The 20,798-nt window shown below is 37.7% G+C and overlaps 1 protein-coding gene across 1 annotated transcript in view; it reads right to left on the bottom strand.

Moving 5' to 3' along the window:
- Positions 1-14,503, bottom strand: part of grik4 (glutamate receptor, ionotropic, kainate 4) — a 371,474-nt gene extending 356,971 nt beyond the window's left edge. The window contains exon 1 of the mRNA XM_058744470.1: positions 13,856-14,503. The gene's annotated coding sequence lies outside the window, so the exon portion shown is untranslated. The remainder of the gene's footprint in view (positions 1-13,855) is intronic.
- Between the last annotated feature and the right edge of the window lie 6,295 nt (positions 14,504-20,798).

Here is a 20,798-nt window from a genome sequence, read left to right as displayed (position 1 = left end):
AGTTCTCTGAAATAGCTCAAAGGTACATATGAACCTTCAATTGGAAAGCATATATAGACAGAGGACAATACAAGAGTTACAAATTCACCGCTGTGCCCATATTTCTTTTTCTTTTCTATATCACGATGGCGTTGTAATGTGTGTGTGTTTTTTGGGGGGGGTTTTGTCAGACCACTAGTAAATGTGTAACTGTAAATCATATCCAGCCTCTTCAAGCAATATCCCACATACAGTAATGTGTAAATTAGTATTTTTGAAATGGATATATGGCACATAAGAAATGCAGCTTTCTGCATTTCAATACAGTAACTGTCATCCAAACTGTTGCCATAGTTTACATCAGGTAATACTAACAGAGTACACTTTTATATTGACAACATGACTAAGCATTTTGACTATCTTGTTTGTGAACAATGACACAAGGACTTTTCATTCTGATGGCACTGATATGTTCATTAACATACATACTTACTTTTGAGAGATGAACTAAAGATTTTGAGTAAGTTACAGGCTTTTGCAGGAAATCCATTGTGTGGTGCTGTTTGTGCGAACTGTTTTGAGAAATGCACAGACTTCTATGCAAATATTAAGGATGATTCGAGAAATGCACCAAAGCAACTGAGAAAAACTGTAAAATAAACTTACATTTAATTTATTTTATTAAAATAGTTAATATGTACATTCACAAGCATATAAAACTTTATTATATATATACACATTTTATTGTAAAATTATTTTCATTAAATTACATTAGAACAATAGAATGATAAATAGAACAATGATTAGATAGATAGATAGATAGATAGATAGATGGATAGATGGATAGATGGATAGATAGATGGATAGATGGATAGATAGATGGATAGGGTCTGGGGAACAGCTTGGCTCGGTGGAGTTTAGTGAGGCTTAAGGAAGAAAAACTGGAGGAACAGAGCAGGAGTTGGACTGTAGAGAGACAATGTACTGACTAAAACAGAGAGAGAGAGAGAGAATGGCCTGAAGCATTCCACTTATCTCACCCCTCACTGTTTGTCGATGATAACAGCCTATGCTCTTTTACGCACACTACTGTCTGCAGTCCAAAAAAGCACAGAAATAAGTCACAGACACACAGATACAGCTCTCATGACAAATAACTGGGCAGCAAGTGGCCTATTCGGACTAGTGTTTGGAAAATGAGGAAATTTCATTCAGCCATGAGCTCAATCAAGCCTTTCTGCCAGCAAGCTCCTGTAAAGCTGTCTGACAGACTGGTAAGAAGAGAAGAGTAGATGAAGAGAAGAAGTTGACTGATCAGGGTAGGTGCTACCTGCATTCCTCCTGCATTATTTAACATAAATACACGTGTCTAGACGACTCATTAACTTGACAGATATACCAGTGGAGTGCGTATGTTATGGGACACTGAAACGCCATTAGGAGCTGCCATATCCTGCCATCTTGAAACTAAAGGCTATTACAGAGTGCCAGTTCTCACACAGAGACTGCCACTTATGTGTATTCTCACCTGTTAATTACTTGTTCATTCCAGAGCCAATAGATGCATGTGGAATAAATCCCACACAGAATGAATGCATAGTGAGTATAGATTGGCAGATCTCACATTACATTGCTGCAGCAGCTTTTGTGTTTAAGAAAACAGTGTTGATGTTAAAGAATTCCTCAATGCATATTTTAATTAAAGTCAGCCTGAAACAAACAATCATCCCATATATTTTTTTAAATGCATGTTATTGATCTTATTTTTAATAATTCATTCATCCATAAGTTTTTTTAATTATTATTATATATTTATCTTATTTTTTTGTCCCCGTAATTTATCATCAAAATGTCATAACATGTATCATTCAGGTCCATTGCACAACTGAATGGGACACAGCAAAAACTGAGCAAAAATAAGAGTGGTGCTCGCCTTAGAAAACACCACTAATTCAGAAACTACTGCTTTATACATAATACTTTGAAGATGCTCATGCGAGCCAATATCTCAAAGCAGTTTTTAGTCTGTCACATCGTATCATGTGTAAATGTGTGTTCAATGCACAAACACGTTTGATTAAATGGCTGAATGAGATTTCTGATTAGCCCCCTTCCTCAGTGATCAGCATGTCTTAAAAGATATTATGGTTGCCACACAGTAATTACGTGGCTTATTTGTGCCTTTAAACCTTCACCAGTTTGTTCTTGTGTTAACCACAAACTCACTTAGTTTACTCACTTACAAACAAGACTTCATACAGTAGGTTCAATCTGCATTTGAAGTAAATATAAAACAAAAATAATGAAAAAGATTTTTTTTTTTTGCAGTGCATGCAACATTTAATGCCATGACTTTATGAATTAAAGGTATAGTTCACCCAAAAATGAAAATTCTGTCATTAATTACTCACCCTCATGGCGTTCCAAACCCGTAAGACCTTAGTTTATTTTCGCAACACAAATTAAAATATTTTTGATGAAATCCGAGAGCTTTCTGACCTTGCATAGACAACAACGGAACTGATAAGTTCAAGGCCCAGAAAGGTAGTAAGGACATCGTTAAAATAGTCCATGTGATATCAGTGGTTCAATCAGTGGTATTTTTTTGAAGCTACAATAATAGCCTACTTTTTGTATGCAAAAACAAAAACAAAAAATAACTTTTTTAGCGCACAAAAAGTATTCTCGTGGCTTCATCAACTGTTTTGTCGATGTTCATGGTTCCTTTTCTTGGCCTTGAACGTGGTAGGACCCTTGCTGTCTATGGAGAGTCAGAAAGCTCTCAAATTTCATCAAAAATATCTTAATTTGTGTTCCGAAGATGAACAAAGATCTTATGGGTTTGGAACAACATGAGGGTGACTAATTAATGACATAATTTTTATTTTTGGGTGAAGTCAAAGATTTCCAGTCTGATTTAAGAGCTTTATTGACCTTAACGTGTAGAAGGGTGAATTAAGACCTTTTTAAGAATGTTTAATGATACAAGTTTGATCGTTTTCTTTAAGTCCATTTTGGTGGCTTCACAAACCGAGGAACATGTTTGAGCCAAGCATTATATGGGTACACGGTTTAAGCCGGAAGATGGTGTTTAGACTGATGATTCCTACAGTGACTCCACATGGCTATGATTGAAGCCCATAATGTGTATACAACACACACAGGGCTATATATCAGAGCAGAGAGCCGTTCACCAGGAAAGGGTAATTACCCCAGTCTGTGCACCATGTTCCTCTGCTCTTACAGCCAGACTTCATTCACTGCTCTGACCTGAAATCCACGTTGCGTGTAGCGGGAACCAAACAGAGATGCAGCAGCACGTTTTGCAGAGCTTTTCTTTCCATTCTGTGAAGTACCTAACTTGTCCCAATCCACTTGAGTGGTAAATGTGTCATTATCCCAAGAGGGGACACCCATCTAAGCTGTCATTGTGCAGCTGGGGCTGAGTGGATGAAGCCAAATGTTGTCGACCCAGTGTCGCGTTCACTTCAGGACTGCAGGACTAAGCTGATAAGAGTGCTGGAGCACCGTGGTCCAGCTGAACAAGCGAGCAAACAAGCGATGACAGGGTGAGTGGCATTAAATGCGACTCTTCTCTAAACAATCGGTTTAAAAGAGAGACTCCGTTCTGGCTCTCCAGTTGATTAAAGATGAGATCTGCGATGAGGCCCAGCATCTGGTAACACAATTGAACGTTCGGGGAAGCGGTGACTAATGAGCTGCCTTCTCCCTCAGTGTCTGACTTCCATATTGCACCATCCCATTCCATTATGTATGCATGACAAAGAATGAATCAAAGTTGGGTTTTAATACACATCTGTGGATCTAAGACTTGAAAAATATAAAGAGTGGTTTTGGCAAGCTAAACTGCAGCTCTGCGTCTAGACAACCTAATGCAGAGATGAAGTGTAATATTAGCAGTTCCTTCAAAGTGCTAAAGTGTTCAACATTAAAGTCAGAGTTGTTTTAATATTATTTATATGCGTTTCATTTATTTATTAATATTCTATTTATTTTTAGATTTTCAGCTTTAGTCATTTTAGCACTGCAACTTATAACAGTTAATTCAGTTAAAGTTGAAGTTTTTCATCTAATATTTATTTTATTTTATTTTATTTTTTTTGTTTGTTTAACAATAACAACATTGTAAAGTCAACATGAAATCAAAAGTGACCCTATTTTCTATTTAATACACATTCCAGTGCAAAATAATACATGAAACTACTTTCATTTTTGGTTGGCATCACTTAGGTTGTGCAGGAAAACAATAAGTCACATTTCATAAGTAGACATTTCAAATGACATTTTTAGTCTAACTGCTTGTTATTGTTTTGAAGGACAACCTTTCCTAGCCAATATGAGTGGTTTGATGTCACTTCCACTTCCTCCTAATTGAATCAACTGTGCCCACTGCAGCATCCGAATCCTTTAATACTGTTTTGTATCTTTTCCATAATTGATGTCTGTTATACTTTACTCTTGACTTCTTGACCAAAATCTTAAATTTTTGTTATCACAGATGTCCTTGAGATTCACAAGATCTCTTAGCCGTGGAAGCTTCTACAATGAAACACAGATGCAAACTGTTGGCTAATTGTATTCTCTTTATGTCAATTGTAGTTCATTTGTTTAGACATATCGTTTTGTAGCATATCCCGGTTGTTTACCAAGCATATGGTGGCAAGCTATGACCGGTATCTCAATGGCACTAATTTGATGTCTTTGTCTCCTCATGGTCATTACCATCTTTGTGCTGTCTAAAAGATCCACCAGAAGTTTAAATGTTAACTGCACCTGCAAAGTCCTAGAAGATAATGATCCTGTCAGCAGCCAGACATGACCTGGCACTGGTGTGAATCCAAAATAATCTCATGGCAATCTGGGAACGATCCAATGAAATGGGCAAAGTTTTGTGGGTAATATAAGGACACTCAATTCTTAAGACTCTGCAACTACAGGACTTGTAGGGCTTTCAAAAGGGGGTCAGCAGACGAAGGTACTGCATGGCATTTAGAGAAATTGTTGCTCCGACATATAGTGCAGTTGTGCTTTGGGCATCCAGCGTTCGAGTCCCGGCTTGCAGATCTTTCCCGATCCCATCCTCTTCTCTCTCTGTCAAATACTTAACTGTCCTATCACAATACAAATTTACATCATGGTTTTCAGCATTGATTAAAAAATAAGAAAAGTTTCTTGATAATAGAATGATTTCTGAAAGATCTGAAGCCTGGAGTAATGGCTGCAGATATTTTGGTCAAATAAATGCAGCCTTTGTAAGACTTATTTCAAAAACTTTTTTTTTTTACACACCAACCCCAGACTTTTTAACATTAGTGCCTATAAATTACAAGAGATTTACGCAGTGGTAAACGCTGTGGAAAAGTCACAAGTCTGGCTGCACATCATTACTCTAAAAAAAATGATGTGATCTGATCTGCATACTAAACAATGTGATCTACATACTAAATATGGAGAAGAGGGCTAGGGCTAAAGCCTTCTGCTGTAACCTTCTGCTCCCCCTACTGAATACTGATTCATTCATCCCTTTCACATGTTGAGTAAATCCCACAGTCACGGCACAAGGCCGTCCTCCTTGAACTCTAATCTCAGTACATCTCTTATCGACAATGCTGAACGACATGATTAAAAAGAAGCCAGGACAATCCAGCCTTCCGCTTGGGATCTCCTTTTCTCCATGGCCTCTGTCAATCACCCAGGTAGCTTCCATATGGCTTTGCCTGGGCGGCCAATTAGGCAGCTTCAGCAGTCACCTCTGTGGTGCATTAAGCACCCTGTGGGCATTAGAGATTCTATCTGTAGAGCCCGTGTATGGTAATGAGGAGAGGTAAAGAGAAAGTCTTCTGGAAACCCAGTCTGAGAGGAACTCAGTTGGTGCTGATGGTTTTTTCTTTCAGAGCTGTTAAGAGATGCTGGCTGTACTCGCACAGACTGCCACTCCAAAAAGCAAATGGCCTGGGGCCCCGGCACTTCAGCCCCCATTAGCAATGAAACAAATCACAGCGGTTGCAAAGGCCTACCTGTGAAATGTGCACCATTTGTCTCCAATGAACTTCTCTCTTTGAGCCAGGAAGCTTATTTGCGGAGGTGGAATCTTTCAAAAGTGTATAGACATCTTCACGTATCGACTTAAGAGCGGCTGAGAGGAAGAGAGGCGCTGTTGAACTGATGAAGTGAGTGATCATTGGGACTACCTCCCTGACAGCCTGCTATCAAAATATAAATAATTCAAACCGTATTGACGTACCAAAAAATAAATGCTAACTTGTATATCAATGTAATCTTCAAGGCTCTGAGGACTCACGGACACACGTCGGTGAAATCTGAGGGTGGTATGGTAGAACTGATGTCGACAATGCTAATTTTCAGGTCTGGCAAACTGGAGAAATCAGTGAAACAGAAAATGGAAAAATGAAAGCCAAGCTCCTGCTCACAGAGCCTCCTTCATCGTGCAGCCATATCTAAAAACAACGAGCAATTTCACACAATAATTGACAAACATTTTTCCGAAATTAGAAACAGGGAAACAATCTTTTATACAGCTGTTTTTTACCTAGCTGGCCATGTCAGGGAAATATGACAGAAAATAGTCTTAGACAAGATGCTAAAAGCTGAAATACACTACACGATTTTTCAAACCCGAAAAGATTTAAAACAATAAACCGGTTTGAGAAAAACAGTAAATAATAAACTAAATGAAAACTAAAGTAATCATAATCTACGCTACTTCCTATGAAATCTGTCAACTAGCATTGTCTTGCCCAGACTGATAAATTGGACAAAAATCTGGGCAAAAGTCATGTAATGTATTCCAACACAACTGACACATTCAAGGCCCAGAAAGGTAGTAAGGACATCGTTAAAATAGTCCATGTGACTCCAGTGGTTCAACTGCAATATCACGAAGCTGCGAGAATACTTTTTATGTGCAAAGAAAACAAAAATAATGTCTTTATTCAAAACATGCTACTCTTCTGCGTTCATGACAGTACCACAACACGTGTATTTTGTTTTCTTTGGCCACAAAAAGTATTCTCATAGCTTCATAACATTACGGTTGAACCACTGATGTCACATGGACTATTTTACGGTGACCTTAATTCCTTTCTGGGCCTTGAACGTGGTAGTTGCTGTCTATGCAGGGCCAGAAAGCTCTCGGATTTTATCAAAAAATTTGTGTTCCAAAGATGAACGAAGGTCTTGCAGGTTTGGAAAGACATGAGGGTGAGTAATGTTCATTATGCAGAATATTCATTTTTGGGTGAACTATCCCTTTAAATAAATGCTATTTCAATGCAAGGCCCTTGCGAGATCTGCAAGAACAAAATTAGATGTTACCAAGATTGATGAAAAAAGTCCTCAGGCATTAAATAAGACCAGCCTCTAAGTTGTTTTATGCCTTGTAAAACCTTAGAAGGTCATTTTATGAATGCATTTCCTTAATTTATCAGTCAATTAGAAGATGTGACATGCTTTAAGACACAACAATCTTTTATGTTCACCCCGAGTCTTCCCTAAGTGAACGCAGAAGTGCTTCATTCAAGCAAAAGCATTAGATCACGTAAGATACTTCAGTCACTCGCCGGTTATGAATTCCCTGCAGGGAATCTGCTATCATGAAAAGATCCTTGGACTGCTTTTTTGCTGTCGACAAATGCATATTTGCTAATTCTGAGATATTAGACTACTTAAACTTCAGCGATGTCTCATAGGATATATGCACGTCATTCGCTCTCATCACAAGAGTGACACAAAGTGGTAGCTGCTGTCATGGCAACGACTGCTAGGCATGAACTTGATGAGATGCGCTACAAAGGTGGTGCACAAAGTTGATAAAAAAAAATAAGTGACTTTAAAATCCTGCTGGAAAACGCAGCTCATGTGACCTCGAATGGCCTTGAAAGGAAACTCAGCTGGAGACACATCTGACAACTGACACTTCCAGGGCAACATGAAAGAGGAATTTTCGGAGGGTGGGTGACATTCAGAATGTGCTTGACAGCCAAAACACTGAAATCAAATGCCTGTAAATAACATCTTGCTAAATTCAAATAGCACACATCAAACTCTCAAGCCTACTGTTATGATGTTTCATGAGCCAAGGAGTTAACGGTGGCAATTCTGTGCTATATAAAGTGCAAAAGCCATGCTGCATAATACTAATAATAAAGCTAAATAAGCTGCAAAGAATTATATTTTGTGCAAGTCTCAAGGAAAATAACATAGCAGCTGCAATTTTCAGCTATTCACCTGGGCTAAACTGATTTGTGCCAATAATTATTAACTATGATATACTGACTGCGCTGGGCTGGGCTGGGCTGCTCTGGAGAGGAGAGGCCTGGAAAATTCACTTAAACACTACTGACCACAGAATCAATATGAGAGACAGAGCATAGATATGGATATGTCATGCTCTCTGACATTATATTCTGCTCATTGACTGACATATGGGTTCTGAAACGGCCTTAGCTGCTGGAGGCTTTGAAAGCACAGACAATTCTCTATGGTTTTAACATGTCATGATTTTGAATGTTTGCTTTCATTTCTGTCATGTTTATTGTTATTCCACCATTAAAAGTGTCAGCAAAAGTAATATTTCAAGACTGGTTTTTATTTTACAAATCAATCTGCTTCAACTAAAGTAAGGTTCCATTTGAAAAGTAGACGTGTATTGAAATGATGTCCGATATGTCCATTAATAAGTTGATAATATAAACTTATTATTGTGATTAATAAATTAAAAATAAAAAAAAAGCAAAAAACTGAATTCAATTCTTTAAAATGGTGCATGTGAATTTAAGCATCACAACACTGCAACACAGTAAAACTATTATATGGTGGGTGGGTGGGTGTATGTGTGTGTGTATAAAAATTACAGTATGAAAATTGTAAAATATTCATTTGGTTATTGCATTGTGCATACCTACTGAAAATTTTCTAGACACCACAGAAGCATGTTTGTTAGCATCACTACTGTTTTTCAATAAATAATTGTACAAAAAGGGTTTTCATTAGCTAGGAAAATGGGCTGAGTGTTGAGTTTGTGAAGCGCTGGTCTCATGGGTGTTGCACAGATTGGCAAATGTCCTGTGAGTGGCCCTCAACACAGAAAGTGCTGAATGATGCCCTTGTCTCAATTCTGTGGAGACCGACCTCATGGATACTGACAAATTGTCACACCATGTTGGTTAACCTTCGCTACAACAGAGAGTTGTGTTTCTCCATGACCTATCCATCAAATGATCAGGCATCCAATGAGATCATGCATCTTACTCTGTTTTCTGTCAGGTGCATATACATATGCGCTACCCGCCAGGCACTCAGACTCCAAACTTGTGTGGGCCTTTGTGTGCCCTTTTAATCGTGTTTGTTCAGTTGCTGTGCACATTCTGTCTACTGGGACAGGGCTTTCTGTGAAAACAAATGCAAATCAGCAGTACCAGTCCAAGAAACACTCGCCTTAGCCACCTTTAGCCATAATTACACACTGGTGATATCACTGAACTACAGCAGACCCGCTACCAATGCCAGAAATCATTACTGTACCTTTAAAGCTGCTGCAAGTGACTTTCCAAACAGGATTCCCTAAACAGGGAGCCTTCCATTGTCTGGACAAACATGTAGTCCTGCCCCAAACCTATGCCACTGATATAGTACTGTTTTAGTATTTGAATGCATTAAATAAGGCAAAAACTCCAGTGCTGATATTTCATTTCACCACCCAGTAAAATAATACATATACAAGCGATTCTGCAACAAGACAATAAAAGAAGCCTTCTAGAAACCCATTCAAGCATGCCTATGCCTGCAGCAGACTTTACTTTGCAGACTTTATTACATGTAAAATAAATATGCCAGTAAATAATAAATGAGATAAAGTGTATGTCTTTGTTCCACTGAAATACAGCAGAGCACTGCACTAAACATTTCACATTTTACATTATACTGTATATATTACCAATACATTTTAATACAATTTTGGATGTTTGACCATGTATATAATGACACAACCTTCACAGCTCATATATTTTGAGCTTGGTTTGTAGAGGGGGAAATCAAAAGTATCAAGAAGTAATAATCCTATTTATTTTCTCCAAAGGGGAACTGATTTAACAATAACTCATAAACCTTTAAAGTCAAGTCAAGTCAAGTCACCTTTATTTATATAGTGCTTTTAACAATACAGATTGTGTCAAAGCACTTAACAGTATCAAATTGGAGGATAGAGTGTCAGTAATGTCTAATGATAAGATTAAACACTCAATTTTCAGTTAAAGGCATTTCATTATTGAATTCAGAGATGTCATTGTCTAGCTCAGTTTAGTTTAAATAGTATCTGTGCAATCAAATCGCGCGATAATCGCTAGAAATTAAGTGTCCCCAACTGAGCAAGCCAGAGGCGACAGCGGCAAGGAACCAAAACTCCCTCTGAGACAGAATGGAGAAAAACCTTGGGAGAAACCAGGCTCAGTCGGGGGGCCAGTTCTCCTCTGACCAGACGAAACCCGCAGTTCAAAAGTTTATATTTCTATTTTAATTTTGTTGTAATTTCTAACAATAGTAGTATTATGTAGTTAGGTATTTTATTATATAAAAGATATAATAAAATAAATCTTTAAAGATAGACCTACCATGAGCTTGGTCATTGTTAATGGTATTTACTTTTCATAAAGCCATTAGTCTGCATTATTTGAAATTATTTATCCAATAATCATGATTAAAAGTGGGATTCCTGGTCAAAAAATACATGACCCATGATTCTGCAAATATTTCCACCAATCAAAGAATCAGCAAACCTTTGGTGCCCACCCACTACCATGGAGCATTGCAAATCATGTACTGTATCAGTGTCCTATGGTCTCAAACAACTTAAATACATGTATAAATATCCATATTTTGCAATAAGCGTAAAATGTTGCTTCTACATATTAATATACATATTTAAATCAGTAATTGCATATTTATCCATTATTTTTTATTTTGATTGTCATCCATAGTATCTCTTTAAGGGTGTATTCACACCAGGAAAGTCCGCTAGTTCACTTGCTTTGGTCCGGACCAAATACAATGTTGATTTTTTTTTTTTTTTTTTTGGTGCGGTTCGCTTTCACACTGCCCTTCTTGCAAGTGAACCAGAAACTGTAAACAAAACCACACGTGTGCTTAATGTCATTCATTAATTGGTTTATCCATTCAACCATACCAGAGTTCGTTTGGAAGCGGACTGAGACCACCTCTTCAGCTGGGTCTCGGTATGGGTTGTTTGGTGTGCACCCGAGTGAGATTGTTGTATTCACACCTGCGCAAAAGATCCGCACCAAGGGGGGAAACGAACATGAATTCAATTCAGTCGAACTAAACAGGCGTGACAGGTGTGAATACACCCTAAGTTACGTGCACAGTCTTTTACCTTTGTCTTTTTATCCGATCATCTTTTTTTTTTGTTGCATCAAATCAAAGTTTGTAATGTTGCGATTCACCTTGTAGTTGGTTGCTCTCTAACAAAGACTTTCTTTTTATTACCATGGAGGAAAAAAAATACTTCCGGAAGCGCCTTCCAACCTAACAAGCATGCCGATTTTTCCTTTACAGAGCATGTTACTCACCAACAATGATTGCTTCTACCATTAATGCATTGCAATTTAAAGACATACATTAAATGTGCCCCATGAGCAGGCCGACAGTGAATGCTTCCTGCAGAGTTTAATTGCCTGTTAATCAATCAATCCTGTCAATTCTCCATCCCTTGAATATTTATTAAATATGTTGTGTAATTTCTGCTTTCAGTCAGCACAGAAAATGCACAGATAATGACTCACAGATTCTGTATGGTCCTGTCCATGAGTGCGTCACTAACCCGTGAAAAGCTGTTTTGCCACACAAATGGTGCACAAATGGTGCAATGGTACGCTGAACATGATGAAGGTCTGCTGACTTTGTGTAAAGGATTTCATTAAAGGGCTATTACTGTCCGCACTAACAAAATAATGTGAGAAGGTGACAGGATAGCGTAGAGTTGTTTGGGTCACGAATGAATCTTCTCAGTAAATGAATCGTTGCTGTTCACATGCACCAACTCATATTAATTTGAAAGTGTGTTACTGTTTTTGTAAGACTGACTATAGCATGAGTCAGTTGCATTGGTGTTTGGGCTGTGAAAGTGCATTTTCATTGGTTGCTCCTACCAAACATGCCCCCTTTACATGATTTTGAGTCTGAGCCAGACTAGGGAATCGAATTTGTTGACACTTAGGTGAGAAGGGAGGCAGACGAATTATGAATGTTTAAAAAGACTGACCATTATACAAATAAAAACTTAAGATGGTATTAAAAATCTAATTTATTAACACAGTTATTGTTGTTGTTTCTATAACCTTCATCGTTTGCTTCATAAACATACTAAGCGGTGGACAACACCAGAGATGATAATAAAATAACACATAAGCCTTATTGTCATTTGTGTAGAAAATGATGATTAACTATTTCTCTCATATTAGATTTGTACACAATCAATTTTAACAGAGGATTAAAAAACAGTTTTTTTATGGAATCGGTTGAGTGAACGACTCCATGACTCGTTCAAACACAAAAGACACTCACTTGTTGCCACCTATTGGCGTAACAATGTAACCGACGGAGAGTCCAATCGTATGAGAGTGAAAGAATCTGTTAAGTGCAAGAATCCAAAAGATTCTAGAAATGTCTAAGTTTGCAGTTCACGTTAAAGATGCATTTAGGAGAAGGGAGGAATATCCTTATAGTTATAAAAGAAGCACTGTGTTGACATTACAGTATTCACCCTTTACACCACTTAGCACTCATGCACATTAGGGCTTTACATAAGAATCTAACCACTTTTTTAACAAAACGGCAACACTGTATGAGTAAGCTCACGCACTGAAAGCAAATAATGACTGTGACATTAAAACAGAAATCGACTCTTTTTTTTTTTTTTTACCAGCACTCGCTTGCCATTATCCACCAGGGGGTGCAAAGATGACACCCATTCCACCCTCATCTTCAGCCAAAAACCCTCAACACAACCTGACGAAGCTCTCAAATACATCAGGTTATTTCAGTTCTACCGAGGTGGATTTCAAATCATTCAATAATAATTGTAATTCTGTGTAAAAGCTGATCCAGATGCTGCAAAGTTTAAGACACACATGTTGCACAACCTAATGCATTATAACGTGTGCCTTATGCACACATAACACCTATAAAACAACCCACCATAACCGGTTTAAGGTCACTTTAATAGATGAAGATTCAATATTCGACTTTGAATGTTGTTTGGAACCAATATAGAGCACAACAATTAAGTTTCTTTCATCACAGGCATATTCCTAATATTCTGTCTTTCATATAGCTATTTTCCCCCCCATAAATCTGGATGCATATGCAATAGTAGCTACACCAAAATTTGTCATAGTAACTCTCCCGTGCTCAGTATGAATAAACTAGCACCACTTAAATAATAAATTATTTCAAAGAACGATCTAATTGTCATGCAAATCATGCAGTGTTCATTGACTATCAATTGTTGCTGTGACTAATGCAGACCATTGGGAGAAAATTTACTAATTTACTTTAAAATTCATTTGTGACATAAGGCTACTAAATGTTTAAAATTGCACATAATGATATTCAAGTTTAGCGTATAGCCAATCTGCATGCTGCTTCAGTATCTATAATTCATATGCCGTGTCCACAGAATTAGAATGATGTAAATCCAAACACAGCATTAAAGTCTCGCGATCCACAGCAATTTCCAATGCAATCCAATCCATCACATGTTGAATAAACTAAATACAGAATAGACCGTAACTGCATGAAGCAATGATGCGAATCGTCTTACCTGTTTTAAAGCTCGTCGTTTTTATGCCCCCGCGTTTTCTGTGTAACAAAATCAATGGTGTTATTTCTTCAGGTAGTGTTTTATTTGGCTTGATGTGAGCTTTAATGGTCAGCTGTTGTTTTATAAGCACTGCGCGCGTGCCCTATCAATTCCCGCCGTTCCCTCGTGCCCGGTGCAACGCTGTTGAACACGATTAAAGAAAAAATAAAACCCTAGCGAGCGGTACGCCGTCAAAAACTACTTTCGAAGGCCACTTCATCTTAATTTGTTCTCCGTATATATCCGTATGATACGAGCGATGCGGGGCAGACGCACGCTGTCAAGAGAAGAAGGAAAAAATCCGCATCCCAGTGAGAAATAAATGAAACAGATATCCTCTCTCATGTCAAATTAAGTCAAACATCGGTTGGCGGTCTTCTTTTGCTCTCTTTTCTTCACTTTGCTTCTTGCTCTTTCCAGAAATGAGTCCCTTTAAATAACGGGTTTAAACGCGTGCGATAAGAGCCCAATAGCTCTCTCTCTTCTCTCTTGTGCTTCAGGACCTGCACTGATACAGCTCTCTCAGTCCTTCTCTAGACACACGATCTCACACTCCGCTCAGTGCAGCTCTGGCTTCGTGGGTTTTATTGCAAATGATAGGAATGCAAGTTAGACTGTCAAATATAGGGATGGGAAATGAAAATAAGAAGGATTCTGGACGCGATTCCAATTCTTCTTAATGATTCATGTCACCTCGGCGATTCCATTAACGGCCCTTTTAGTAGCCTACTTTTGCAGAAGAAATTCTTTGAAAGGATTCTTTAGAAATCAGGGAAATTCGTATGGGATTTACTGCCATCAGAAATACCGAGATAATTCAGAATTTCAAAAACTTGTTTATAAGCTTTAGAGACTTTTTAGAAGCGACGTAATCCAATCATTTGCATTTAACACGATTACAGATAGAAATGGGGTGTCAAATGTAACTAATTAATTTATATAAAATACTGATTACAAATAAGCAGTCATGCAAATAACCACTCAGCTACAACGATTTAAATCTCGAGCCATAAATAAAAATATAACTTGACCATTTCGAGTTGGATATGACTAAATTAACAAGTAAATTTAGTAACCGCTCCGACTGAATCAAACGTCTTTTGATACAATAAACTTCTGACTCGTATAGTCATTTTTTGTTATGGGAAATAGTCTTCATTGCGGGCGTATGTTTCCGAGTCACTAAAAAGAACCGACTCAAAAGAGTCACTCGCTCGCGAAATATCTTGGTTTCACTGTAGTAATGATTCACTTAAAAGAACCGACTCATAGGAGTCGTTAGTTCGGGAATCGAACTTCACTGGTTGTGCGGTGGGCTGTGTCGTTTGTAGCGTGTTGTGGAGCCGCTGAATGATGGAGGAAAAACTGTACGGTGTTCCTTCAGCACGTTCGAGAACTGTTAACCGAATGTCTCACAAATCATTCGGTTCGGGTATTTTTTTTTTTAAACGAATTCAATCCTGCATTAACTGGTCATCGGTTCCCATGCAGGCAGCACAGAAGCAGCCTCCTCAGTCAAAGCAGCGTTCTCTAGCCTACTCTCTTTCTTGCTCCATCATGTTATGTATGAGCCAAACATCCCCCGTATTTCTCATCAGGTGTACATAACGCACTCTGATCATTTGCATTAGACATAAGTAGGCTACCCTCTGTTTGGTGCCAATGAGTAATTCATGAATCACATCTTCCCATACTCCACATGGACTTCTAAACATTTAGCAAATTTTACTCAGTCCAAACAGAATCATCACGGATGAATAACGATTTACCAAAGTGATTCACATGAGTGTCAGTAGAAATTCGTTGTCAGCATCAGCAAACTCACACACACCAGATGAGGGATGCAGAAGACGAGAGGAGAGCTGTTTCATTTAGGTTACTCCACTGCCCAAAAAGGAAATTCCCACATTAACATGAGATCAAAGACACTCTTTCTTGTCCCATCTGTGGTTCTCAGTACAATTGCCTCTTGAAATGGTTAAATAGTGTGCACTAGACTCAAATAAATACTAATCTGACTCTCACGTGCGCTGTAGAAATGATTAATCATTGTCAATAACAACAAATAGCACATCTACAGACCCTGCAAGTTTTTGCAGACAATAATTAATGAGGCCTCTCGTTTATCCCACCACCCTTAATGATGTGTTTAAAATTTAACGCATTTTCTAAACCTTGAGTCAGTGAGCAGTGCAGGTGTTCAATAGCTTGTGTGTCAGCATCCCTGTAGAACTGCCTATGAATCAGCAAGGCTGTAGCTCTGCTAAGTGAGGACAAATCTCCACGGACTGAGAGCTAGATTTAGGCTAAACGGACATATAATTGTAGTTAGGAGATATGCATCTGTGATTCGGTGCAAAGAGAGACACAACAAATCTGCCTTTTATGATGCAGCTTTAATGAAGATCTAGTTCCTACAGAGCCCTTTACTATCTTAGCTGGATCTAATCCACGTTTTCTTGACATTTGGTCCCAGAGTCGATTTACGCTGCTGGATAATAAGAACAGATGTCAAGCTATGTGACCTTTTCCCTCAAACACGCACCAATCACGCAACCTGTCATTCCAATAGAGGTGCACACTTTGAACTCCCAGAGAACGGGTGAGGAAAGGGGCAGCGGGAGGCTCTGCTAAACTGATGACTGGAAAGCTCTACAGATTTCTGGGTCCGCGTCAAATAAGCGTGTCCATGATAAAGAAAAAGATTATTTAAAAATAAAAAGTTTTAAAATACATTTAAAAAAATATATAAAATATTATATAGTCATAAAATAAAATATTTTATTAACATTTATTATTAATATTTTTTGTCTTGTCATAAAAAGGTCAAATTATCTGGAATTTTAAGAGATATTTTCACCTTGACATACAGTCGTGACTCAAAAGGGTCTGCAGGGGTCCTGTTTTATGTTTCTTTTTTTCTGCATTTTTAAATATTAATAAGTGTTTTGTTTTTGTTTTTTACAACTAAAGATGGCATTTGGATGAATACCTAAATGTCATTTCTTTTAATGTACTCCAATAATTTCTAGACATGAGTTTACATCAATTAATAAGTGAAGCAATTTTGTTAAAATCTATTAAATAATAACAATAATAAAACCTAATCAAATTTTCTTGTCAAGAATATCATTTGACTTGTTTCTTTATGTTTGCATTAGAAATGATAACAAAAACAAATTCAAATTTACTTAAAAACAGAAATTAAAAACACGCTCAAGTCTTTCGCCCCTTCACCGGGAGTTTGATTGACAGGTGATCTGACCAATCATAATGCAAAATCTGCTATGAGAGTAGATTAACGTTGGTGGACTTTAACTTGATAAATGGTGTATTGACGTCTTTCTGCAGTGCAAACAAGAAACCTTCTGATGTTCTTTCATGTTTATTTCAAGCTATAACTAGCAAAGAGGAAATTATGAATAATAATGTCAAATCACTGTCCCATCAGCAGAATTTGAACAAAATTCAACAAATCCCCAACCCCTTGTTAATAATGCTTTCAGCTACCAATAAGACATTTTATTTTTATTTCAATCCACAGAATTCTGGTTCTGTGTGGGCCTACTTACTCCTCTCTAGTATATGCTGTCAAAGGTCTTCACCCATGAATCTTCCTCGTATAGGAAACATCTGACATCTATAAAAAGGGTGGACTAGTAAGTATAATGAAATTCGCAAATGTACATCCACTTTATCTTTCATAAAGGCACATACTCACCTTGTCAGTAAAAGAACAGAGAGAACAGACATTTAATCTCCAAAGATGTAATGGCACTTTTAACCTCAAATCAATTGTGACTGTGTGATCCGAGCCAATGATTTAACATTCGCATTATGCATATCTAAGTGAGCCAAGTTTGAAAGTTATAATCCAATACTTTTGTTCTATTTAGTCTGTATTTCAAACACAGCCTGTGAGGCAACAGATTTGTTCTGTATTAAGTTGAAATGAAATCTGAAATGTCATATTTTCCAACTATGTTTGCTGTACCTCATATGATACGAAGCTTTATCTTTATACACTATACTTTTTGCACAAAATACGAGGCATCTTTCGGATTCCCCTGGCAGTGAACCCAAAGCAACAGAATGTGATCATTAAATTTACTGTTTAAGTCACTGAGTTTCCATTACAGGCTACATAAATTTATGCTGAGAGAAATTAAGACAACCCATGCGGTGGTAAACAGATGTGTTCCTGGGGTGATGAATACGATTTCCTGTCTTATCATCTATAAAGCACAGATATTTCTTGTTTTATCAAATACACTGACTTGTTACAGTAAGGATTCAGAGGTCGCTGTGAAATTTCATCCATCAACAATGGCAAAAGACAATCTCTTCATAGCACCTAGATTTATTAACTCGAGGGGCCAAGGAGATGATTTGCCAGTAGAAATGTTGTTACATTGAGGCAGTTCAATCTCATGCCAGAACCAAGGGCATTTGCACTTCATTATCACAGAATAATTTCAAATAGAAACTGCAAACCAGAGCGCAACAGGTGATGCATTATTACAGACGGGATGGTGTTTGGAATGGCGCAGGCCATCAATCAAGAGCTCCATTTGAAGAAATGATGCATTGGAGCGAAATGCAGACGCACATTAGGCTGCAGAGCGTTAGCCGTAAATGATCCCCGTATTTCGACAATATTCTAGCGTCAGTAGACAAGATGCAGTGCAGCACGCACAAATATGGCTGAAATGAGAAATGAATTGGACAAAAGAGAGGTGACACTTCTGCTACTGAAAAGGATTCTTTTGAGTTGGAAATCAGTCATGGTAGTCCTTGCTGGGGCAAGTGTTTTGAGACTGCATTATGATGTTTGCGCTCATAAAAGTCTCTGCCAGGACTGCTTTTGCGGACCATCTAACATGAGGATGAGTTGTTTATCTTTGTCTCTGTGCACAGAACACTGGTCCTATTGATTGAGGGAACTGATCCCGGCCGGGGAGCTGGTGTACTGGGTCTTCGGTGAACCTGATGGAACGTCATATTTTTGTTGAGGTTGACATCAATGCCTGGTGAAGCATATGTTCAGAACAGCAGTGTCTCCAGGGTGGGCAAGGCTATAACTACAAACACTCCCAGATGTGCTAAAAGAAAAACACAAACAAACACTCTAAGAATAGTTGATTAGGGCGAGTCATAAATATCACCAAGATCACATTCACTACCACTACAACTTTAAACTATTCTGACCTTAGCCTGTGCCAAACACAGTCAACATGCCATATTAGCAAGACCAAATTCCATTCATAATCAGCCTGACAATCGTGTAGTGTGTGTTTGGCTTTAATCTCACAATTCTGACTTATTTCTTAGAATTGTGAGATATAAAGCCAAAACTGCCAATCTGAGAAGAAAAGACGGAATTGTGGGATATAAATTCGTAATTGAGAGAAAAAAAGTCTGAATATATATATCTGTTTTTGCAAATGAACTCTTCATTCAAGAGTTCATTTGCAAAAACAGATAACTCTATTTTTAATAATTTTCAAAAATCATGTTTTTAATTGTGCATTCCAATTAATCTCAATCGAACTGCAGTTGGGTTATTTTGATTTAGGTTAAAAAATAACTTAAAAATACAGCTAAAAATAAAACACAATAAAAACCTTGATAACATAAAAAACGTTTTTTGAAAATTAAAAAAAACAATATATATATTGGACTCCCATACTGCTTTGCAGGTGCAATATTCTGTAATTTACTACTTACCATATGACGTTTTCATCTGTGAATACATGAACGCAGATTTTATCATAAAGTATCACAAAAGTAGTCCATATGGTTTGTTCACATTCTAAGTCTTCTGAAGACATGTAATTGTTTTGTGTGTAAAACCACACAAAACTTTAACGTTAAAACCTTGTCCACATCCACTTGAATATGGTGCATAAGCGAGAACGACAATGTGTTTAAATATGCATAATGAGTGCACTCAACACCATAAGGAGAAGGCGGCAGAGAAGAGGAAACTGCACATAAACCTCATTGCTTCTCACTTCTATCATCAACACTTTAGATTTGTTTGTGTCAAAATGAATGTAGGAGTGCGTGCAACATACTTTGAGAACCACTGGAAGTACAGATTTCAGGTTATTGGCAGTTTATTATCCCTTGACAACAGTTAATATTATATTTCACTGACCAGGCAATTTGCACCACGACAAACATGCACATTTGACAAGAGACCATTTGCTGCGAGCAGACTTCTGAGCTTAGTATTGTCAGCCTTTGTGATTTGCCAATAAGCCTTTTAGCTGCCAATTAGATTGTAGTACTCTCAGCTCAGCTTAACACAGTTGACAATATTTAAATCCATTCTGCATTTTTTCCCCTTGCAATCAGTGAAAGTTTTATTTATTTATTTTTTTAAAAAGTGTGTAGATTTCATAAGGGGCTAACCAGAACTGGTTCAGTGGCTCCTGAAGTGTAATGTGCAACCTGAGCAGGCTTGGAAAATATTCATTAGTTATGAATCAGCCAATCTCCTGGGCCTGAATGCACTGCTGTGCTGTTGTGTTTGTGTCAGCCAGAAGTATAGATTCCTCTCCTCTCTCAGACAGACAGCTGCGTAACAGCTCTGGCATTCTCCCAATATCCAACCACAGAAAGCTTAGTGTTCTGAAGCCATAAAATCGAGACCCATGTTCATTTAACAAAACTGCCATTCACTCTCCAATGATATATGACAGGGCTTAGAACAATTATGCAATCAGATGAAATTAGTTCAACTGATTTTAAAGGAATAGTTTATCCAAAAATGTAGTGTTTTTGTAGCACAGCATATAACATCTCAAGGGCCATATTTCTGATGCATTTTATTTTGAACTTGTTAAATTAGTACAATGAATTCTAATAATGTGTTACATGTTTAATCATGACTCACCTC

This window comes from Onychostoma macrolepis, chromosome 15, assembly GCF_012432095.1.
Source record: "Onychostoma macrolepis isolate SWU-2019 chromosome 15, ASM1243209v1, whole genome shotgun sequence".
Lineage (NCBI taxonomy): Eukaryota > Metazoa > Chordata > Actinopteri > Cypriniformes > Cyprinidae > Onychostoma > Onychostoma macrolepis.
Note: the sequence above shows the minus strand (reverse complement) of the source record. Positions and strands in the feature narration are given on the sequence as shown.